The 25,856-nt window shown below is 35.9% G+C and overlaps 1 protein-coding gene across 2 annotated transcripts in view; it reads left to right on the forward strand.

The window, feature by feature from the left end:
• Window positions 1-25,856, forward strand: part of LOC149790496 (uncharacterized) — a 116,926-nt gene that overhangs the window by 41,451 nt on the left and 49,619 nt on the right. The window contains exon 1 of one of the 2 annotated variants that reach the window (XM_089972545.1): window positions 19,102-19,531. The exons of the other annotated variant lie outside the window; for it this stretch is intronic. The gene's annotated coding sequence lies outside the window, so the exon portion shown is untranslated. Of the gene's footprint in view, window positions 1-19,101; window positions 19,532-25,856 lie in introns of those variants that run through there. 2 annotated transcript variants of the gene reach the window in all.

The raw sequence follows: 25,856 nt of genomic DNA on the forward strand, positions 1-25,856 counted from the left end.
AAGGTGTTATAAGTTTGTTTGCCCCCAAGAAGAATAAAGATACAAATTTGGTCAGGGTTAGTCTATGTTTTGTTCATCATATGACAGAGTTTAAATTATCCCAATAAAGTTTGGTCGGTTGTACTCCCTTCCCAATACCTGGGCTGGTATTGGGCCTGGTTTCTATCCTCCCTTACTTTGAACCTAGGGAAGTACTATCCACCCTGGGGAATATTTAAGTCCCAGGGTAGTTTTCCTTCCCTTTCCCCTGTTGTTTTAATATTGAGTAGTGACTCTGCCAGAGTCATTTTAGTCCAATGTGATGTGTGCTTATGTGTGTTCTGTTGTATTATGTCCCCTTTTTCGTGTATGGACGGCTCTATCTAGGTCAGATCTTCTATGGTTTGTTTTCTTATCTAATCCTGCCTGTGTACAATTTTGAATCGTATCCAAAAATAGTGTTAAAAATAATAAAGTGTCTATATGGATAGTATCTTTGTACCATGAGTGTATGAGTTGCATTTTGTTATTTGTATCTAGTTTTTCTATATGCCGTGGCATATTGTTGTCCAATTAGTTGTGTATTGATGCACCTTAGTGTCTGAAAGAGGACTGAAATCACTGTTTGGTGCTTTAAGCTTTTACTTGAAAATGCCTTAGCACCTGATATAGGGATTGAAGTTTTCTGTGTTAGTCCTACATCTCTCTCTTGTAATTTCTCTGAGTGCACATCATCTTCGTTAGAGAAAGCCGTATCCACATTAACCTTTGGCATTTCTAGTTAGCCGCAACGTTTTATACTGCCCTACCGGATGCAGCTGAATGAAACTGATCAAATCAGATTCCTTGTTGCATGTATCTGGGGAGGCAGTATCGGTCTCCGCAATTGGAACATTTTCGGCCTTTTCCTTCAAGTAGAGAAAGATATCTCTGACGTAATCCGTCACCATTGAGAACTATATTCTAAAATACTTTCATTCATATTGTTATGTACATTTGATTTAATTTATATCTGATTTAATTGTTTGTAAGTTTTAAAATCTATTTTTTTTTTAATTAAAAAAATCATATTATGTAAAAATAATGTAGTTCTGTTACTAGGAACTCATACTTTTTGCAGAAAACAGCTTGACTTTGACATTTGACTTTGACGTTTCATTTTTGTAAACATAAGCTGGCCTGGTTCCCATCTTTAATTCAAAATTAGTAACAGCCACGTGAACAAGTTATATTTAATTGATTTTTATTGTAAGAATAAGGTTGAGATCGAGGCTGTGTTGGATACGTGACCCTCCACTTGTAAATAGTTTTTAGAGAAGTAAACAACTTTTATTTTCGGAATAAAATGATTGGTTCTTTTCAAGGACATACAGGGGCTACGTGATTTTTTATATGTAAATATGATCATATGACCCTTATCCGGGCATCTGTTTTACGCATTATTCAAGTTTCAAACCATTGCTTAGAGAGAGATTTCTCAGTCTGGGATTAAAAACGCTTGATGTCAAGTCATTTCCTTCTGCTGTAGCCAGTTTTCGAGTTGTATGGTAATTTTTCTTCAGATTATTTAATTCAAAAGGATTAATTTGTTTCTATGGAAATATTTTGAGTGCTCATACATAATTCTTGAACAAAGACATTTCTTAAAAAAATCAAACACCGGATTACTTCTTGCGTTTCTACAACGGACTGTAGACTTAAAAACAGTACAGGTTTCAGCATACGTCATCGCCTTCCATCTTGGATTCTTCGTCGGACTCAACTTGAATTCATAAGAGCATTTTATTATTAGGACTTCTAAAATTTTATTCGTGGATTATTATTGGATTATTTTTGAATTTAATTTTTGAAACCGCAAGTTATTGTTTTATTTAATTGTTACAGTATTTTTTCAGCGAAATAAATAATTTGTTAAATGTTTCAAAGCTTGTTCTTTTCACTCTTTCTTGTGTTACTGTTTATTGGAGCCTAAACATGTAACATAAGAATATGGAATAATAAGGCGGCAAAAGGAGACAAAGCCACAAAAGAAACATCTCTGTTTTTATGTGTATTCCTGACGGAAATGGCTGAGCGATGTTCCGATCGCTGCCGAGCGATGTTCCGATGTTATACGACACGGTTCGCATTTTAGTCTCTCCGATTTAAACATTTCAGTCAAATATTAAAATCGAGTTGTGTTATTGATAAATAATACTACTATCATACATGTTAGAAAATGTTTAATTTGTACTCTACGGAGATTTGAACTCGGGTCCATTTTTCATCAGACTAAGAAAAGCATTACTAAAAATGCTGATAGTGAGTCGGTGTTATTGCAGTCACACTCGCATGACGACCTAGAAATTAATTCTCATATATCTACACAGTCATTCTGGATTCCTATGATATAAATGAATGTATATAGGATTAATTATACTTAATTACAACTATATACCAAACGGAAAGTGTTATCTCTGGATTATAGATGAGAATGGTTGATAATACTAGGCAGAATTAATATTTAATACAAATAATACTATCATACAGGTTAGATAATTCTTAATTTGTACTCGGTGGAGATTCGAACTGTTTGGTGTATATTTGTAAGTGGTGGCAAGTACATATAATTTTATTTGAAACTTATATTGTACAATGATTTTATTTTTCTTGGAACAAAGATCCTTTCTGTGCTCTGTTGGGAAGTTTGTTACCGTGTTCCAAATATAAAAGACAAATTATATTAATTCTGCTGAGTAATATAGATACAATCATTTGCTTGTAAATTACTAGAAATACATTTTATCACATGGGGAGTAATACGTTTGATGAATTACAGCTGTTATTTTATACAGAACGTAGGTCGAGGAAGTAATAAAGAGTTATCTCCCTCTGCTTGAGAAGACGGCTTTATGCTGTAGTCATTATCAGGGACGCCATTTCAACATTTCATTTCTGCCCATCCCCCCCCCCAAAAAAAAAAATTACGTCCCTGGTCATTGTCGTAATTAAATTCATTGAGAAAGAAAAATGTTACAACAGTCGCTCACTACATAGTTTCTCAGTACACCGCTACAACAATTATATAGTGCACGTGGATATGGGTCCCTTATAATTAGTTAGAAATGTGTTTTGTCAATGCTGCTTAGTTTATTGCACTTTAGTCAGTTCATGGTCCATAAAAATACAGTGATAACCATAAATGTAATTTCAGACAGTAAAATATAATACATTTCTGTTTTAGCGCACTGTAAGGACACGCCCTTCAGTATGTGATTCCTGGCTATAATGTTGGTCACTTTTACGAAGTGTCACAGAGAGGAAGGACTGTACTTTTAAAATTAGCAACAAAACTGACCCCACTCCAAATCCACATTAACCTCCACACCCCATTGTGGTCATGGGGATGTATAAACTCGGTTATAAGTTTAGACCAACTGCAAAACACAGATCCTGATCAGCAATAACATAATGTGCCTGCAGATCAGGGTCTATGTTGTTTGTTCTACTGGTTTCTCTTAAGAAAGTACACAGACCCATATCTGCCGGCGTATTATGCGACAGCAGATTTGGGTCTGTTCAGTATGCTTTGTCTTATAAGCGAGTATATACTGTATTTATATTGTGCCCTCCTGCATATTGTAAGAGGCGACACATGTGTGGAATATGTTTGCCCTGGAGTGTGTCCCACGAAAATGATCAACCTGAAAATGTCATTGGCTTTCTAAAAGAGCGTGGATTATGTCAAATACTTGATTATGTATTTAAAATATTTTACCGTTTTGCCTTTTTTGTGAAAAAAATCTTTTTTGGGGGGGTGGGGGGCATATACCTTGAGCGGGATTAAGGCCTTTGGGGGCCCTGGGCACAACCAGCATATGGGGCCCATAGCTATCCAGCCTTGTCTATATATATGGTTACAGTACTATTAACAACGCTGCCTATGAAATCGGACGATAATATACGGGACCCGTTGAGCCTCGGGGGCCCTACCTGTGAAATTAGACGATAATATACGGGGCTACTTGAGCCTCGGTTGCCCTGCCTGTGAAATCAGATGATAATATACGGGGCCCCTTGAGCCTCGAGGGCCCTGCCTGTGAAATCAGACAATAATATACAGGGCCCCATGAGCCTCGGGGGCCCTGGACACGTTGCCCGCTTTGCTGTATGGATAACCCGGCTCTGGTTATACCTAACCTTGCTTAGACCATATGGTCATAACTGTGCTGATGCGCCGTCAAACTATATCCATATATTTACAGACGCTGACAATAATGGGGTAGGATTATATAGGGTGTACGTAACACAGATCTCACCCATCCGCTTTTAGCCTTAATACGGACATAAGAATTTGTACGGTTTCTGCTCACGTATTAGGTGCTGCTGCTGCAGAATGAGAGCAGAGTCTACTGTAGAACCTGGGGCAGCTTCCCGGCATATGGTTCATTTTGTATTATCACACCGACTAAATACAGGATATTCTTGTCAAAACAATATGCCATTGCCCAACGGATACTAGCTCATGATGTAAATCTTATATAAGGGTTATTCACTTACTCTCATGACTTTTGTTATATATACATGCCATTGATTTATAATTTATATAGCTCTAAATTTGAAATATTACTTACGGTGTTCTATACTTAGCATTGAAAACAAATCTTCAAAAATACAGCGCATGCGTATTTATCCCCCCCCCCGGTCTATCACTTAAAAGAGTTTATTAGAGTGTTGTATTCAACCTAATAGAGGTTCCCACAGCTTACGTTCATAAAATTATTTTCTGATCTAATGTCAAGAGGTAAAACTCGTCATAACAAGTGGACACTGAAGATATCATAAACACTGTTACTGTCACGTGTATACAATTTGAAGAGTTAGCTTCGTTTGTCTCTTTTTTTTATGAGCTCTCCGTTTGGAGGTCCATTCTTTCCCCCCAGTATGGTCGATTTGTTTAAAACGTATGTAAGATATATTCTTGAGACTTACTGAAGCCAGAGTTACATAGATTTTTATCAGCCACTTCATCTAACAAGATATGCAACAATCCAATTACACGTAGTTAGTAACGTCTTGTATCATGCGTTTTGGGGTGGGGGTGGGGGCACATCATGGCACATATGGCCTTACGTCAAATATTTCTCCTGGAGCCCCCGATGGCCGAGTGGTCTAAAGCATTCTCATTTATCAATCATGCCGTCTCACCTCTGTCCGCAAGGGTCTGAGTCACGGGCTCGGCCAATGTGGATATGAGAAAAAGCTTACCAAGTGGGTTCCTGTGGGTCGGCGGTTTTTACTGGGGTTGTCCCAAGTTCTTTTTCCACCAGTTATACTGGCTGCCATGTATAGAGCGTAGTATGCGTTAGAAAAATGGCGTTAAACCCAAAACACCAAAAAACACAACATATTTTACGATAAACCCAGTACATCTTGTAAATTTTGTAACACTTCAAAAACATTATAGGAAAAAGAATTATTTTGTTACGTTGGAATACACTGATAAGCAAGGATGGGCGTATCACCGGATTATTACGGTACGTGTACAATAATGACTCAGCTCCGACTGAAGATTTACCTTTGAAGGGATGAAATTGCAATAGACATAGAACAGTCATTATGTTTCTTGTTCTGCCTCGAATCAGATGCAGAGTTGGAGAGTATTTGTTTATATAAATTGTCAGATTTATGGGCAGATTATAAAGACGAGAGTTTCAGCAGCTGTCATTCAAGGCTAAATGGAGAAAGTACTTATCGTGAAAAGAGCCATATTGAAGGCTACTGGAACCGTTTCTTAGCCTCAGATAGAATTTGTATCGAAAGGACATGAAAGTTCTAAGGAATGTAAAATTATGTTGAAAGAAGAAATGTTTAAAAAACTGTACGGGATAAATTCTTATGAAAAAAAAACAGTAATTTATTAATGGCATCTAGGAAAGTCAAAATCATGCTTCTTTATAGAGATTGCACACTGCGCGCTACTTTTGCAGAATTTGTATAAAAATGAGATTTGTTTTTGTTATTTTTTAAAATATTTTTTGTTTTTGGTTTTCTTTGACATTTTTCCATTGAAAGATTATCCTGTGGTCTTTTCAAGCGAATGTTTTCCGGTACCTTTTATAATCAGTGAAATATTTAGATTTTAAATGGAAATTTCATCAGTAAAAATTGGTCAGTGGAATAAACTTTGTTTTTCTTCAACTTGTTGAACTTCCGTGCGTCCTAATTATAGGTGGAACTTTATGTGGAGTTTGTTAAAACGTGATTCATTGTACTGTGAGTATATCATAGTATTATAACTAATGAAATTTACTGGATGCATAACATGGGATTATCTTATCTTGGATGTGACGTTCTAATGCACATATTGTTTTAAACTCATTGAAATCAACATGTGTTATTATTGTTGAAGTGAATATAAAAGTCGAACGATTTTCTGTTGGATTTAAAGATCGTCATGCAGCTTGTGAATAGATTCATTCACGGTCTTTTGTTGACTGTATTTGAAATTTAACTAGCCTGTGGAACATTTGTTTTAGGGGAGAGGTGCAGTGCTGATGCGATTCTTGCAGAATAAGAGGAACGGCGTTAATACTTAGTCTTAATATGAGGGTCATTTTATTGAAGCCTGTTACCAGAAGGAGACTTTGCTATTTGTTTATTGTGAAGAACAAATTCTGTTTAATAACAGAGTGACACGAAGTACAAATGGCATTATCCCAAATTCCTTTGACTGAGAAATTCGTGTGTTTCATTCAGATAACGAAGCCATCAAAACACTTGAATTCAGCATGGCAAAATCGTGCTTTCAAAGACTGATAAATTTATTCATATCAATAAAGCAGACAGTGGTCAGGAAAAAGCCCGGAAAGTTGCATAAAAGAACACAAAGGACAGCAATAAATATTCCACAACATAAAAGTATAGAAATTGAGCTCTGTTCAGAAAATAAAGAGGTAAGTTATTTACTACAGAGTTTCATTTCTTTAAGCGAATTATTTGCATTATATATATATATATATATATATATATATATATATATATATATATATATATATATATATATATATATAACAGTGGAACCTGTCTTGAAAGACCACCCCTTCTGCCAAAACATAATGGTCTCTCATGACAGGTGGTCTCTCATAACAGGTTATAACACTATATAATCTCTAAATCTATACATGGAGAACCTGGTCTCTCAAGACAGGTGGTCTCTCATAGCAGTGGTCTCTCAAGACAGGTTTTACTGTAATATGCAAATAATTCGCTGAAAGTACGTAAAAAGGTTAAAGGTTGTAGTTTTGTGAACGTAAACATCATTATTAGAAGGTGTGTCTCACACAACATTGGTGGTCCTATCTTCAAGGGTATGACCACATATCAGTATTTCATTTTTTTTTGGCCACACTTTACTGCCCCCTTAATAACTTTAAAGATGATTGAAATTAACGAACGAAACCTGGCATATTTAGATACTATCACCGTTACCTCTAGAAGGTGTGTTGCATGCCACACTGAGACATTATTTATAAGGTCACGGTAATGGTTCGGTGTTTTCAGATTTCAGTCACAGTGTCATTTCCGCTCTGTGAGATTAGGGATGAAAATTTGTATAGATATTCATTAGAAGGTGTGTCGTGGTTAAAATCACGAACCAGTACTTGAGATGTCCTTCACACTTTTTACTTTCCTCTCTGTAACGTTAAATCCGTTTGAGATGAAGGATAATTGGTTTAATTATCATTACCAGAATGTGTGATGCATACCGGAAATGAAGTCTAATCTTTTTAAGGTGATGGGTATGTGTCAGTATTTCAAGTTTTCCACATACTTTCCTCTATATTGGATTCTTCAACTTTAGAGCCGTGTGAGATAAATGGAAGAAACTGTGTTTACTTGCACGTCATCATTAGATTGTGTGTCACGTACCACCCTGGGAAAGCTATCATTACACTAAATGTTACATTGTGTCGATTTAGGTTTCGGTCATAATTTCCATTTGTCCTATAATTTAAATTCCGTCTTGGATAATTGGCTGAAAGATAATATACTTATATGTTGTCAGTAGAAGATTACTAGCTTGCATATTTGTTGCCCTATCTTCAAGGTGAATGTCAGTAGAAGATGTACTAACTGCACATTTGTTGCCCGATCTTTAAGGGCAATGTCAGAAGATATACTGACTGAATATTTCTTGCCCTATCTTTATGGTCATTGTCAGTAGAAGACGTATGGACTGCATATTAGTTTCCCTATCTTCAAGGTCAATGCCAGGTTAAGATGTACTGCTGCATATGTGTTGCTCTATCTTCAAGGTTAATATCAGTAGAAAATGTATTGACTGCACATTTGTTGTCCTATCTTCAAGGTCAATGTCAGAAGATGTTCTGACTTCAATTTGTTGCCCTATATTAAAGGTCAACGTATCTGGTTAGCATTGGGTTATATTGCTTTTGATCTTAAAAGCTGTTATAGATAGATGATTCTAGGTAAAATTGTTTCTCATTTTGATGACAGGTATCACAGTCAATACTGTCTTTTCAATGTTGACGACTCCGGTGGCCTAGTGGTTAGAGCGTCCGCCTCATAAGCGGGAGGTCGTGGGTTCGAACCCCGACCGAGTCATACCAGAGAAAAAAAAATGGTACTAACAGCTGCCTCTCTAGGCGCTCAGCATTAGCTGGTTAATGTTAGGACTGGTCAGCCTGGTGTCAGGATAATGTGATAGGACATCATGCTACTTGTCTGCGGCATGATGTCCCAGTGCTAGACATCACCTTAAACTGTCACACTGCAGACATCGTAGCGGTATGATTGAAAAATTGTTAAAGCTACATTAAAAATCCTAATCACACACACGCTTTTAATGTCAGTTTTGTCCAATTTTGTTGTTGTTGCCATTACTGTAGTGCAGTTTCAAGATAGTCACGACATTGTGTTTCCTTCCATGTTTGTCCCATATGTTTACAGCAGGGGCACAAAACCCAGTCAGATTTCATTTTGTTGTACACTTCTGGTGGCTTTGCCATGGGAGATGGGGTAAAACACATGTTGAATTTGCTAGTAATGCATTATTATGAGACACCCTTCTTTGATTATACATCATTGAAAAGTGAAATCCATGACATGGGTCATATTTATGGATCTCATGAATTTTGCTGGGGGGTGGGGGTGCAAGTTACAAATACAGTAGAATCTCATGTAATTGTCATATTATTGAATATGGTTTTTGAGGTGATATCATTTAGTCTATATTGAGCTGGGATATCATATGTCTTCAGTTTTGCCCGTCACCCCTGCCGGGGTATAGGCGGCCCACAAAAGATCGCCAGAGTATTCCGTCATATGTGTTCGGGAGACGATTAAAATGCTGAGTAGCAGAAAGTAAACATTCGGGAGATTGAGATGTACGATATTTTTGTTTTTATATGTTTTGTGCAGACATTATGAATTTCATTGAACTAGCTGATTTTACCATTTTTTGTTTTGTTTTAATTCATCTGTCTCTAAGGCTAAGCAAACTTATAGTACGTCCAAGTGTCCATCATACCTCCGTCAACAGTTTTGTTTTCAGCTTCTTTAAAAAACAACTCTACTAACTGCAGCCCATTTTGGCAGGTATGACCATAGCATGAAAGACTTTCAGGTTTCTAAAATTATTCCAATCTGCCATGTTTAAAAATGGCGGCGGTTATATATATATATATATATATATATATATATATATATATATATATATATATATATATATATATATATATATATATATATATTTATAGAGAGAGAGAGAGAGAGAGAACTTTATTCGACATTCTTTTCAAAATACACTCAAGAGAATTTGATCAGATGTTGACAGAGGAAGAAAAAAAAACACATTTTAACACGAATGGCTACATTTTTTTTTATTATAGAAAGGATGCTGATTCGACATTAATAATGTAGAGACCGATGGTAAAAACATACACAGTTTTCAACCTTATAGAAAGAACTGAAAAGAATTTTAACATGCTAGAGAAGGTACGTTGGTATACAGAGTTTAAATGTAAGAGAAGGCACTTTGGTATACAGAGTTTAAATGTAAAAGAAGGCACTTTGGTATACAGAGTTTAAATGTAAAAGAAGGCACTTTAGTATACAGAGTTTAAATGTAAGAGAAGGCACTTTGGTATACAGAGTTTATATGTAAGAGAAGGCACTTTGGTATACAGAGTTTAAATGCAAGAGAAGGCACTTTGGTATACAGAGTTGAAATGCTAGAGAAGGCGCTTTGGTATACAGAGTTTAAATGTAAGAGAAGGCACTTTGGTATACAGAGTTTATATGTAAGAGAAGGCACTTTGGTATGCAGAGTTTAAATGTTAGAGAAGGCACTTTGGTATACAGAGTTGAAATGTAAGAGAAGGTACTTTGGTATACAGAGTTTAAATGTAAGAGAAGGCACTTTGGTATGCAGAGTTTAAATGTTTCTACAGATGCAGTTGATACATCATCAAATGTGGCTGTCATTACCCAAATTAGAAAAAAGAACTTGTAATGACCTTTAAAATAAATCTGAACAGAATTTGACAAAATTTGAAAGAAAACAACTTGATGTGAAAGGCTTTACAATTTATAAATTTGTGCTAGTTTGATATATTACCCCCCTCCCAGTTTTGTATTGGTATGTTATATGGTTAGGGGTCAAATGTTACGTAATTATACAACTTAGCAATTGATTGCAGAGTCGTGTGCAACACTGGTGCATATATCGTTTATTTTTAAGTTCATTGAAGTGGCCGCCTGGTGATCATTAAACAAATTTTCTTATCAAATCAAATGTTTGACAACTTATAAACTCTCCGCGAAATAGTGCAGCCCTGCCTCTTGTCTCTATCCAGAATGGCTTGGCTCCACCAACGTATAACCGTCAGGCTCCACCAACGTATAACCGTCAGTTCCAAATGCGACTTCGTTGCATCAGAATGGTTAATTTGGTATGTGACAGGAGCGTTTGTGGATTTGTCTTGTGATAAATATCTCGTCATGTGACTATTTTCGCGGTTCAATAGCTCGTCAAATTGCAAAATGGGCGAAATAATTGACTGTGTTCTAACCCAGACGACTCAGAACCATATCAGTTAATCCTCCCATGTTGTAATTTGACAACATAATAATACATGTTGTAATTTGACAACATGCTAATACATGTTGTAATTTGACAACATAATAATACATATTGTAATTTGACAGCATACTAATACATGTTGTAATTTGACAACATACTAATACATGTTGTAATTTGACAACATAATAATACATGTTGTAATTTGACAACATACTAATACATGTTGTAATTTGACAACATAATAATACATGTTGTAATCTGACAACATACTAATACATGTTGTAATTTGACAACATAATAATACATGTTGTAATTTGACAACATAATAATACATGTTGTAATTTGACAACCTAATAATACACGTTGTAATTTGACAACCTAATAATACATGTTGTAATTTGACAACCTAATAATACATGTTGTAATCTGACAACATACTAATACATATTGGGGCGAGGGGACTGGATCTGAATTATCGGATTGCTTTTATTCCTGTCCGCCTCAAATATCGCCACAAGTGCTAAAAATAGAAAAGCCTTTTAACCTTTTATTACCAACAACCGCTAAACACAGTTTTATCAAATCTGATAGTGAAACAACTTACTTTGAAGAATTTATAAAGGAAGCTGATTCTCCATCAAACTTTAAAATGTGGATTTTTATTATAACCTCTTGCATCTGTTTTTATGTTCATCTGATTTCATGTCGGTTCTTGGTACTTCCTTTTATCAAAAGAAGACCACCTCATCTTATTTCATGTTAAGGATCACATGGAGCCATATGGATGACGTAATCGACTCTGGTTAGATTCACACTTGGCATACTGAAGAGATGCTCTTCAATAAAGCTTTTGCTGTTATGTTCTTTCTTGCGTCAACATTTACTTTTGTTCCCATCATGAAATAGCATCCTTGCTATGTCGGTGCATGAAATTATTATTAATTTCATTCTCGTTTTATGGAAGTATTTTGAGATGTTTGCAATAATGGCTGCATAAGAGGATTTGTCATATTTTAAAAGTGTAAACAGCTTTCCAGTCCACGCATTATTGAAGAACGTATACGCTTTCTTATTTGGGTGACATGTGCAGATAAGATCGATACCCCCCCCCCAAAAAAAAGTTAGTGGAATTTATAAATACCGCTGAAAGGTAGAGTCCAGCTGACAACTGCAGGAAACTATGTCTGCTGTTGCATGATAAACCGGAAGATCTAGATCTACACGTTTTTTTAAAAGGAGTTATCAAGTAGAACATAGACCCTGATCTGCTGGAACACGATGCAACGGCAGATCATTGACTATCTTTTCAGCTCGATTAAGCTTATCAGAGATTATTTACGTTAATGAATAAAATGAATAAGACATGACCGCAGATAATATACTTGTCACTGTTAGTATGAGAAGAAATGCATTAAATCTTTAGAATACATGTTTCCTATACCCTTCGAGTTAACTAATTTAATGCGTATCAGAGTAATGCATGACATCTTTACAATACACGATTTCTATTTTCATACAAAACTAAAAAATCAGAACACATTTATATCAGTGAAATACTATATGACGTTCTTACAATATATGAATCATATGACATTGGAGACAAAATGCATGCAACAATTATCTTCTGAATTCAAGGAAAATTGAAGCAAGAATTTAAAACGAATAAATTCAACAAATCATTAGTGTTACATCAATGAACCTACTGTATGCAGTTGAGACAACACCTTGGTGCCTTCCCGAGCCCTCGCTCGCTTATCATCAGAGAATTATCTCTGTCTCTTCTCTGGCTTTGCGTCTCTCACATTTCCTGACTCCCTGTCCTTGGCTCCCCCCCCCCCCCATCGGCAGAAAAACCTCGGACTGACTAATATTGCGAGGGAAATTTACTTCTTTTTGGGAACACCCCCTCTCGTTTAGCTTAGCCAATCAGGATTACTTTCTCCAATTGCCAAAATATTTTTAACACTCCCATCGAAGTCCGAATAATCCTATCTGGTCAGCCTTTATTAGTAACTATTCTTGAAAATATCGTTTCATGACACCTCTTTCAAATGACCCAAGATGTCCCAAAATTTGCTCTGGGTTGTCTCAACTCGTGTCATTTTCCGCTATTGACCTTACGTTACTATTATCCTCTTCCATGTGTCTGACCATTATCGAACGGACTATAATTAAAATTCAGTTCATGCCCCAAACAGAGCAGATCCCATCCCTCGCAGTCAGCAATTTATTGCGATCCCATCACATACGTCAATCATAATGTTTACTTGTCACGCTGACAACGCCATCATGTACTGTGAAAATATCTCTACAAAAGTTTGCATCATTATAATTACCCTGATGGGTGATACTTATTTGACAAATATAGCTCTACCATTATTACCACCCTGATGGGTCATAATTGTGTGGCAAATATAGTATTACTACATTACCACCCTGGTCGGTCATAATTGTGTGACAGGTATAGCATTACTAACAGTACCACCAACATCTGTCATAATTATTTGACCAATATAGCACAACCATTATTACCAACCTGATCTGTCAGCACTTTCTATTATATATATATATATATATATATATATATATATATATATATATATATATATATATATATATATATATATATATATATATGCATGCATTTATCATCTGGAACACTTCGGATCTTTCGGCCACCGCTGAAAACCCCAAGATGTTCTGAATAAAAAATGGCATATGTATGTCATACTGGGATGCATATGGTATTGTAAGCAGAAACATGTATATGTGAATACATATATTTACATGTACCTGTTTACAACAGCTAAAAACCTGGTTTGAGGTGGAAAAAAACTGATACATAGGCCAGTAGGCCAGCCATTATTCATTGTAGTAAAAGTGACGATTAGCATACATATAGTTGATCAGAAACACGTGTGGAAGTAGGTATCACTTTTCAGACAGAATGAGTTTGTCACGTCCAAATTGTTGCATGTTTATGGACATTTTGGAAACCATATAGAATTAACCCAATGTAAGCAGTAAACCTTTTTTTCTTCTTCATCAAAACCGAATTGTATTGGATTTTTTAAAATTTAGATTATGTTTACTTCTTTAAGCAGAAACGTGCATCGCTGTTTCAAGTTACACGCTGAGATCCCTTCCCCCAGTTTAAAAATTAAAACAATCTCTGAAATCAAACTAACTCAGCTTTTTAAAAATTTCTTACTGTTTTGCTTTCTCTCAAGGAGGGGTGGAGATTGGACTAATATTTAGGGCTAAATTAGGAAATTCATAAGTGTCTGGAGAAGGCCTTTCACTTAACCTTGTGAAAACTCTAACAGCCTTTTCTAATAAGATGTAGTGTGGCCTAAATTGATACTTGTATGCCTTGGGTCCCGTTCTGGAGATTTTGAAAACCTCCGAAAGTGGAGAAGACATAGGAAAATATTATTTGCTCTACAACTCTTGCATTATTGAGAAAGTTACCATACACTTGCATGTATTTAATCTACTTCGATTGACATTTTTATCACTGTTAGGAAAACCGTTTAATGAAACACTGAATTGGTGAAAATTACTATGTCAGTGTGCTGGGGAAATGTTCCTGAAATAGCTCAAAGGAACCAATTTTGCCTGCCCTTAAAATACAAAACTGAACTTTCACAGTGTAGACTACTATTTTCTGAAAAAGTCCACTCCTGAAACTTTAAAATTAAAAATAAATCAAATGTTTTCAACTCTTTTTATTAAATGACTTTCCTCTGAAGTTCAGGAAGTAAAAACAGCCATGAAAAACACTGCATCAATATAAGGCCTAGCTGTGCATTCTCAAGCCCAAATCCTCCCACCCACATCTCTCATAGATCAAAATAAAGAAAATGGTGGGTTCCTTGACCCTCCCCTAGGATATGTACCGCTGGAGAAAATGCGTAGAATGCCTCTCCTTTAACTTCCAGTGCAGTGATGCAAAATTCCAAACTGGAGCATTAATATGGAAATTAGTTGAATTCATATTCATTAGAAAAGGGATCCTGGAACTATTGACAAAGTGGACCCTCTTGACATCTTGGACCCTCTTGACAACTTGGATACTATTGACAACTTGGACCCTCTTGACAACGTGGACCCTATTGGCATCTTGGACCCTCTTGACAACTTGGATACTATTGACAACTTGGACCCTCTTGACAACGTGGACCCTATTGGCATCTTGGACCCTCTTGACAACTTGGATACTATTGACAACTTGGACCTTCTTGACAACTTGAATACTATTGACAACTTGGACCCTCTTGACAGCTTGGATACTATTGACAACTTGGACCCTCTTGACAACTTGGATACTATTAACAACTTGGATACTATTGACAACTTGGACCCTCTTGACAACTTGGATACTATTGACAACTTGCATACTATTGACAACTTGGACCCTCTTGACAACTTGGACCCTCTTGACATATTTGATACTATTGACAAGTTGGACCCTCTTGACAACTTGGATACTATTGACAACTTGGACTCTCTTGACAACTTGGATGCTATTGACAACTTGGACCCTCTTGACAACTTGGATGCTATTGACAACTTGGACCCTCTTGACAACTTGGATGCTATTGACAACTTGGACCCTCTTGACAACTTGGATGCTATTGACAACTTGGACCCTCTTGACATATTGGATACTATTGACAACTTGGATACTATTGACAACTAGCTTAGGATGCCATTTGCGTTGTTTGGGCTACCTATAACAATCAATTGCCACTTTCAGGCTGCAGTCATTTCTACAATAAAATCTTGTTCAAATTCCATTGTTTTGGAAGGACCGCATTTTATCATGCACAGATCAAATGTACTTTATAATGTGGGGATTTCATGTAGAACCGCTTGTCTTTAGAGACCCTTATTTGTTATCAGGAGGAGTGATCTCCCATGACAAGATTTGCTGTTTTAATTTCTCTTCTCTTTGTACCAAAGTACCCGAAATCATTTTTATTGCAATTCGTTATCATTACATTTTTTTGATACTTAATACTTAATCATCTCTACATAGCCGGCATTGTGCTGACGTACCATTAGGCCATATAACACTCTTCTCTGCAAAACAGTCCACAACAACATTTGCTGTAACTTTTGGAGACTAGGAGTTATTGAGAACTTATCAGTTAGTCACGTGATTGGTCATTCGCATGCATAAGAGGCGGGGAGAAAACAAAATGGACACGGTGTTAAATACAGGTATAATGTGTGACTTTGTATGGCGTTTTAAAGGATAGAAAGTTTAATTGAAACCACATTTAATACAAAATCAGACCAAAAACTTGAATTGTAAAAATTCTTGGCATTATTATATCTATAATCAATACACTCTTTTAATTGGCTCACGAGCAGACTGGCACTGTGATATAATTCCTTTGCAAGGATGATTATCTAGCTGCTAGATAAGCTGTCCAATTTACCGATCAGAGCAGGTGCTCCTGGATTCCCTTCTTGCCGGTAGGTCTGCACAATTTTATGTCAGAGTTGTCACAATTTGAAGGAAAAGAAAGGACGAAAAGTCGCATCATATTCGCGGAAATAAGACAAATCAATCTCACAGTGTAAAAATATAAAACAAAATCAAGCGCACATATTAGCGGAAAAATGACAGGCGCACAGATTACCGGAAAACGACATAGACGCACATGTTCCGTTATCCTTCTTATTACAAAATGTACGGTAACCATGTTGCAAGGTTAATTTGAGAGCACAAATTTAGCCACTTTACACAGCATGATCAGTTAGAAATACCATACATCCCTGAATAACACAACACGTCCACCATATAACCCTTTATGTTTCTCACTCTATATTTGACCTTTCGTCTGAAAAAAACTTTAAAATAAATTCGTAAATCTTTTACCTTAGTTTACACCTGAGCATTTCGCATATGAGAGACCCTTAAGACACTACTTTGAAAATTTTGAAAGGGGTAGGAGTTGGCTTGTTATTTGGATGAAGCTAATTTTACAATAGAAATTTTCCATCGTTTTATATTATTATCAAGCAGGCGCTCAATCATGGGGGAATGTGTAGCTACATCAACCCTTCTTTATACAGATTAGACTGCGTTATAGCAAAACCGCCTTTTAATGAGGTGTACTATATATATATATATATATATATATATATATATATATATATATATATATATATATATATATATATATATATATAACTTTACTGCTACATTCTGAAATGAGATCCAGTACTCACCTTATTATAGGAACTGCGTTATAATGCAATGCGCTATAGTGAAAGAGTGTTGTAATAGTCATAGTTATATTTTCTTGTGTTAAGCTTTAATGTTTTAAAAGAGTCCAAAAATATTTAGTTCAGTATTGGAAAGCAGGCCATAATTAAGATTTCCGCATGCTAGATGCTGATGACTGTAAATTGAAGCTATTGATAAATAAACTGGTAACTAATAAAATGTAATGAAATACTGCCAAATATTTGATATTAGATTTAATTTATTATATTGGTTGAATAATTTGCAGAACATTCCCATCTAAATCACTAATTTCAGACATTTAATAAGAAATGTGCGATAATATTAGCTTCTCTAGATATTAAATATTACTGTAGGCACCAGTATACTTTTTTTTTCACATGTATGCTTTAAGAAAATAACGGTATATTCATGTAGTAATGCAGTACGTTATATTATAATTTACCAGTGAGGCATGGACAAAGATAGGTGGCGCTTTTCCATTTATGACGTTCTTGTTGCCTGTTTTAATTGGTTTTATATTGGTTTTGCTATATCATTAGGCGGTAATACATGCAGCTGTTGTATTAAATTCAGTTTCTCTGAAACTGTTTTATTTATGTTCATAACAATTTGATTGATGCATTGATCTAAATGAATATTAGTCACTGCTAATAACTTAATTTTTACACTCAAGTAATTACATTAGATTTGTGCACTGATAGTTCATGCTTTCTCAGATAATGTTGCTTGCACAAACATGAAACATTACCAGCGAATCGACGCACGCTAATATTCGGTCACAAAAATAAGGTCACAGCGAACCTTCTTTTCTTTCTGTTTTAATAACGTTGGGATTTTAGAGCACTAAACAGCCAAGCAGGTGATTGCGAGACTTCGGTTTGTAGTAATTTTCTTCAAATATTTCTCTCTCTCTCTCTCTCTCTCTCTCTCTCTCTCTATATATATATATATATATATATATATAATTCGTATGGGAAATGTGAAGAGATAATTGCCCCTTCAGTCAATCATTCGGGTAACTGCAAAGAAAGTGAAATGACGCAGTTGCATGCAGATCAATTTAATACAGGCGTGAAGGTATAAATTACGATTTCTAAATCATCCTCGAATGAGCAAAATAAACTTTATATAATTTTAAAGTGTTCTGTCTTAAGGAGTACATCTTCATCTCAGCTGAGAATTTATTTCAGAACTTGGAATTTAGGGGTTGAATTTTGCATTATTCATTTTAGAACTAGTTTATGATTGGAATAAGTGAATGCAGACGTCTTGCCCCACCCCCACCACTACCAAATGTATCTCACAATTAAATTATCGCTTTTGCATCCTAATGGATCTTTTTTTAAAAATAATATTTGACTCTTTTACGGATAAAACACAAAACAGTCTATTTAGAATTTCATACAGAGAACATCAAACGGCAATTTCCCTCTAAGTGCCTCTCAACACTTTCGAATTCCCCTAACTTGGTGCAGCATCTGTTCTCACTTTTCAAGTTGATCCAAAATTGGCTGCTGCCAACCATAGCAAAGTCTGGTGCAGAAACTGAAGGAGTGCTCATATATTGGATGAAAACTTTTGCATTGTCAGAAGTACTGCTGAAATCTGTTAAATGTCAGCAGTTTTCTAACAGAACAAGAATTCCATTAGGAATTTAGCTTCAATCTATTCTTATCGAATCCTTATCAAAGCCGTGTACTTAAAATCTCATGTGTTGTTGGTAGGTGGCGCTGTCAGCAGTTCATGTACTTCCCATTTCCTTGGATCGTTTGCCTTTTGTACATGCATCTTACAGTGACTAAAGATACACGTGTGTGATATGGAATAAAGACAGATGCGCGTGTGATATGTGATTGTCATGTATGTTGAAAACCGTTAGATAAAGGAATTTTTTAAAAGTTTACTGTTGACATGATAATTCAATGGAAACATTGGTGAAAAGGGATTATTCTTATCAGTATATGTGATGTATATACCATCTGTGTTGATCACAGTGTGTTTGTGAATTTTCCACGTGGAAGTTTGCTCTGCATTAATTTGATAGCATATATGATTTATGATTTATCAGAGTCTATGGAAAACATATTACGCCAAAACATATCAGAGGTATTGGTCGCAGATTAGCGTCGATAAAACATTTCATAGTTAGTACAGCATAGAAACCGAACAAAGAGCCCCCAAGAAAAGATGCTTCCGGCGAGAAGGTAATTCTAATTTTTAACTTTACATGCTACCGTCCTTGCTGGGCACTACAATGCTCCCTTACCATAATGCTCCTCATTATGTCGCCAACCCCAGTTCTGATGCGGGCATGGCAATCGGCCTAATTAAATTATTCTATAATTGAAATTTACTTTATCATAGGTTTTCGAACTGTTGCACTTAATTTTAGTTCTTTTTTAATGAAAACCAAATTATAATATGAGTTCACATAATAAAATACCCAAACCCTGCGTCTTGGTGTACTGTAATGGCTAAGGCTCATTGGAACATCCGTAACGATAATTCTTCCTCATTTATAAGGCGATTCACGTTTATGGCTTACATGACCATCTTCGTAGAGAGGGAACACATTATATTGCATGCTTTATAAAGAAGGAACTCTGAATATTGAAAGCTTTGTAAAGAGGGAACACTATAATGCAAGCCTCCCCTGCTATTAGAGGGGACACAGTATATTGAAAGCATTAAAGAAGGGAACACTATATTGCAAGCTTTGTGAAGAGGGAACTTTATATATTGCAAGCTTTATAAAGAGGGAACATTATATTGCAAGCTTTGTAAAAAGGGAGCATCATATTGCCAGCTTTAGAAAAAGGGAACATTATATTGCAAGCTTTGTAAAGAAGGAACATTATATTGCAAGCTTTATAAAAAGGGAACATTACATTGCAAGCTTTGTAAAGAGGGAATATTATACTGCAAGATTTGTAATGAGGGAACATTATATTGCAAGCTTTGTAAAGAGGGAACATTGTATTGCAAGATTTGTAAAGAGGGAACACAGTATATTGAAAGTGTTATAAAAAAAAACACTTGCAAGCTTTATAAAGATGGAACACTATAATGTAAACTTTGTAAAAGGGGGCACAGTATATTGAAAGTGTTAAACAGAAGGAACACTATATCGCGGGCTTTGTAAAGAGGGAACACTGTATATTGCAACAGTTGTAAAGATGGCACACAGTATATTGCAAGCTTTGTAAAGAGGGAACATTATATTGCAGGCTTTGTAAGCAGCAATACTATATTGCAGGCTTTGTAAAGAGGGAACACTATATTGCAAGCGTTGTCGAGAGGAAACACTATATTGCAAGATTTGTAAGGAGAGAACACATTATATTGCAGGCTTTGTAAGCAGAAACACTGTATGCATATTGCAGACTTTGCAAAGAGGAAATCTTATATTGCAAGCGTTGTAAAGAGGGAACAGTGTATAATGCAAGCTTTATAAAGAGGGAACACTATATTACAAGCTAATACAGGGGTCTGTGACAATGTGTAAATGCACTTTTTACCTTTAGATTGCATTTGTTGATGAATAAATAAAAAGCATATTGTCTTAGGTTAAATACGGTAGTTCTGACCTAAACGGCTTTTATTTCCTTGAATACGTGCCGAAAGATAAGCAGTTAATTTTGTTAGTTTAACAAATTGTTTTATAGCCAGGTTGATAATGTTAATATGTTATGATGAAATTTTGTCCTAGTTCATATCGATATTCAGAATTTTGCTTATTTTCTGGGCTTGCACCTTCTGTCAAAACTGTAAGCCTCCTCTTAGTAATAATTTTTACTTATTTGTAGAAGGAAGTTACATCACCCAGTAATAATCCCTTTTTGAGATGCAGCTTTGCCACTGATATTATTCCGAATACATAGAGAGAAGTTACATCCCCTGTAAGAGTCCCTTTCTGAATTGCTCAGTTTCCATTGATCTTATTCTAGATTTAGAGAGGTCAATTTCATCATTTTTATGTTGAATATTATTCTTAGTAACTTTTTAAGTTAGTAAACAGCTTGATGCAAGTCCCATGTTTATACATTTCGTTTTCTTCATTTTAAAATAGATATCTTTAATCATAATGTCGAGAATAAAATAAACTTCTGTCAGTTAATTGCACATAAAGAAACATTTCAAAATGGTCTATGGTCGTATGATAAATAAATCAGGCTGGCAATTTCTGACTTTTTTTTAACCTTTTTTTTAAGAGTTCCTATTTCTCGAAAACAAAGAAAACCAGTTTATTATTGCCATGAAATATTCGACCATTACATGATTTGGGGGCGGGGCCCCGAGTGGCCGATTGGTCTAAAGTGCTCACCGTTACGGATCACTGCCATCTCACCTCTGCCTGCGTTGGTTCGAGTCTTGGGTTCAGCCAGTGTGGGTATGTGAGAAGCTTGCCAGTCGCTTTTCGTGGGTCGGTGGGTCTTTCCGGGGGGTTCTCAGGTTCATCCTCCACTATGTATGCTGGGTGCCATGTATAGCCAATCTTGTGCTGAAAAATGGCGTTAAACCCTACAAAAAACCCCAAAACAACAAAACAATTGGGGACATTAACACAAACTTTAACTAATAGTCCATCAACAGGGAATCGTACGTACAACAGACCATTACTGTAATAAGGGAATTGTACGTACAGTAGACTATCAATGTAATAAGGGAATCGTACGTACAATAGACCATCAATGTAATAAGGGAATCGTACGTACAAAAAACCATCAGTATAATAGGGAATCGTACGTACTGTATGTATATCATCAATATAATTAGGTAATCGTGCGTACAGCAGACCACCAGTGTGTAATCAGGGTACGTACAATATACTTTCAATGTAATCAGGGTTCGTACGAACAGTAGACCATCAATGTAATCAGGGAATCGTACATACAATAGGCCACTGATGTAATCAGGGATCGTACGAACAGTTGATCATCAATGTAATCAGGGAATCGTACATACAATAGACCACCGATGTAATCAGGGATCGTACGAACAGTTGATCATCAATGTAATCAGGGAATCGTACATACAATAGGCCACCGATGTAATCAGGGATCGTACGAACAGTTGATCATCAATGTAATCAGGGAATCGTACATACAATAGGCCACCGATGTAATCAGGGATCGTACGAACAGTTGATCATCAATGTAATCAGGGAATCGTACATACAATAGGCCACCGATGTAATCAGGGATCGTACGAACAGTTGATCATCAATGTAATCAGGGAATCGTACGCACAATAGACCGCCAGTGTAATCAAGGATCGTACAAACAATAATATTGATATAATCAATGTTCATTCGGTATCTTCTAGACTCTAGCAATCTAGTTGTAACAAAAAAATCATATACGAGTCCTCATTTATCAAGAACTTTATAAAATAATTTGAATAATTTCTGTATCATGAAGAAAAGATGATTATGATAATTCAGCTGGTTTGGGTAAATTTAATTTGATACGAGTACTAATGCAAATTTTTATTTATAACATGAAAAACCTTGAATTTATTTTGGTAGCTCTATACGGTTTCGTATATTTCATAAGGTTAGAATTTTAAACATAAACGAATTTCTCCGGGTTTCTTCACCGGTTAAACTGGCTATTTTTTTAAAAAAAAAACTTGTATATCATAGGTATTCTTCAACGAACCTTTTTTCCCTTTATTTTGGTGTATGATTGATAGGTGTAATATGGGTTATAGAACAAACTTGAAGACCTAATAATGTTCCCTACCGTTAATATTTTTAGCATGTTTTTATGGTTTTTATATTCATGGTGTTTGTTGTTGTTTTTGTTTGTAATAATATCATTATATATGTTTTTTATGTTATAGGTGTTGTCTAATATTGTAAAGTGCTTAGAGCTTCTAAAGATTAGGGGCTATACAAAGTCGTCATTATTATTGTTATTATTATTATAGAGTATACAGCTTGGCCTTACTCCAGATATGCACCTTTCAAAAAAATGCAAGCTCCACTTGGTCATTTTCACTTCCTGAACTTCAGAGGTAAATTGTAATGTGTTTGGTAATTCATTCATTGCACTTTCAGCAGTTGGTATTATCTAGTCTGGCAAAATTCACTTTCGCCATTTTAATAAGTGCTAAAGATAATGTAATTGAGACTAAAACAGACTGATTTTTTTAACACAAGGGAGCAGTCATTTTAGTTATCAATGTGCTTAGGTCATGTACAAACAGGCTTATTTTTTAACACAAGGGAGCAGTCATTTTAGTTATCAATGTGCTTAGGTCATGTACAAACAGGCTGATTTTTTTAACACAAGGGAGCAGTCATTTTAGGTCTCAGTGTGCTTCGATCATGTACAGTTTCCGAAAGTACAATATCCAAAGAAATGTCAGCCACATTACATCAAAGTAGCATAGTGGTATGCCAACATTTTCACCACTGTGCAGGCTTCAAATGCAAACAATTTCACATTACATAAGTCACTCTCACAAAAGTATATAATAACTGATGAGCGTCCCCTTAATACCCCCACGACCACCGACCACCATTTGTAACATTGAGTGGGGTTGAAAAAGGGGAGTGGGACACACCTTTTGTTCTGTCCACCTGTCAGTATGTCTGTCAGTAAACATTTTAACAATTCCAGAGTAATTCAGTTATATACGTGTGCATATACAGTACATACACTAGCGACGTGTTTTGTGAATATTGCTTCAACAATCTTCAATTTCGCTATCTTTTGTTTTTGCCTTATTTTTGTCTATCCATCCGTCCACTCTCCAACCTATTATTTCCAGGAGAAAACTTCAAAACTGATGTGTATGTGTGTGTGTGTTTTGGATTTTTAAGGTAGCTTTAATACTTTTTTGGTCAGATCGCTACGATGTCTGCAGTGTGGCAGTTTATACAGAACAGCAAGTTGTTCTCCACCTTTTTTTTGTTTTGTTTGACTGGTCTAGCAGTTTATAGTGATGTCCAGCACTGGGCCATCATGCCGCAGACATTTAGCATGATGTCCCACCCTGTCACATTATCCTGCCACCAGGCCGACTAGTCCTAACACTAACCTCTTAATGCTGAGCGCCAAGCGAGGCAGCTTTTAGTATCATTTTTATAAGTCTTTGGTACGACTAGCCGGGGATCGAATCCACGACCTCCCGCATCCGAGGCTGAGGCTGTAACCACTAGGCCACCGGAGCTGTTAAAACTGATGTAGATGTAAGTTAAATTTGGCACACACATAAGGTCAGAGATGCAGATGTGCCATTTGCTAATTCTTCAGTGTTAATATCCTTCATGGAAGCAAAAGTGTGAATAATGGATGGATAAACAATAGGTTGGGTTATTCCATCCATTATTCACACTTTTGTTTCCGGATGATAACTAAAAAGCAGTGGTGTATCAACCATCCAAGCAACCCGAGTGGGTGGTGTAGGGGTGGCTGTAGGGGCTCAAAAATCCCATTAAATAACTTTTTATCGAAAGGTGGGACAGAATTAAATTTTACGGGGGGGGGGGGGGATAATTTTGTTCTACGCCACTACGCAAAAGCCGTTCAAGATATCTCTATGAACCTTTGTACAGATATTAAACTAGAGGTTAATGATGTGCCGTTTGCTTTTCCCAGTTCTTTGGTTTCGGTAATTTTAATTATTTTTTTCTTCTTTTTATCTTCCATCCACCACTCGTACTTTCATTTCTGTAATAAAACCAATGATACTTATCACTTCCATGCGTTCAGTACTATTTCACCATAGGTAACCTCGGTATAAGTTGGGCATGGTTTTAAATCCTAGATAATTTTATATATACAGGTCTCCCATATGTATCGTTATAGTGAGTGAGTGCTGTAACGGTTCATACGAACTTGCTGTGCGAAATATACGATGGATAGATAATTCTGTTCCTAGCAAACATTTTGGTGTGGTAGGGAATGTAGATAACTCCGTCTTTCTTCTGGTATATTTTTTCCGTCATAACTTACAAACCCTTCTAGGTATTTTGGCCAAACTCAGTACACGCATCAAGTACGTTGCATAGAAGTGTCTTTTGATATTTAGAATTATCTGCATTCAATATATCTTCGTCACCGTGTAAACATAATCTAGCATAACTATATCAGTATGTATTGTTAGTGCTGGACCTTGCGATAATTTTGAGTAGGATTCTTTACTTAAGCGGGAGACTTGTTTATTTCAGTAGGAGATTTGACTTAAGCGTGAGTATTGGGGTTTATTTCAGTAGAAGACTTTACTTTATCGGGAGTATTGGTGTGTATATCATTGGTAGTCTTTATCTGAGAGCGAGACTTGGGTGTAATTCAGTAAGTCTTTACTTCAGCGCAAGCCTTATGGTGTATTTCACAGGAGACATTACTTAGCGTGAGACTTCTTGTGTATTTCAGTAGGAGACCCTTCTTAAGCTGGGGACTTCATATGTATTTCTGCCGGAAATTTTTACTGAAGCGGGAGACTTGTGTATTTCAGTAGGAGACTTTACTTAAGCGGTAGACTTGTGTATTACAGTAGGATTATTTTATTAAGCGGCAG

The sequence above is a fragment of the Sinohyriopsis cumingii genome, chromosome 10 (assembly GCF_028554795.1).
Source record: "Sinohyriopsis cumingii isolate HCF-2022 chromosome 10, ASM2855479v2, whole genome shotgun sequence".
In the NCBI taxonomy this organism is placed as follows: domain Eukaryota; kingdom Metazoa; phylum Mollusca; class Bivalvia; order Unionida; family Unionidae; genus Sinohyriopsis; species Sinohyriopsis cumingii.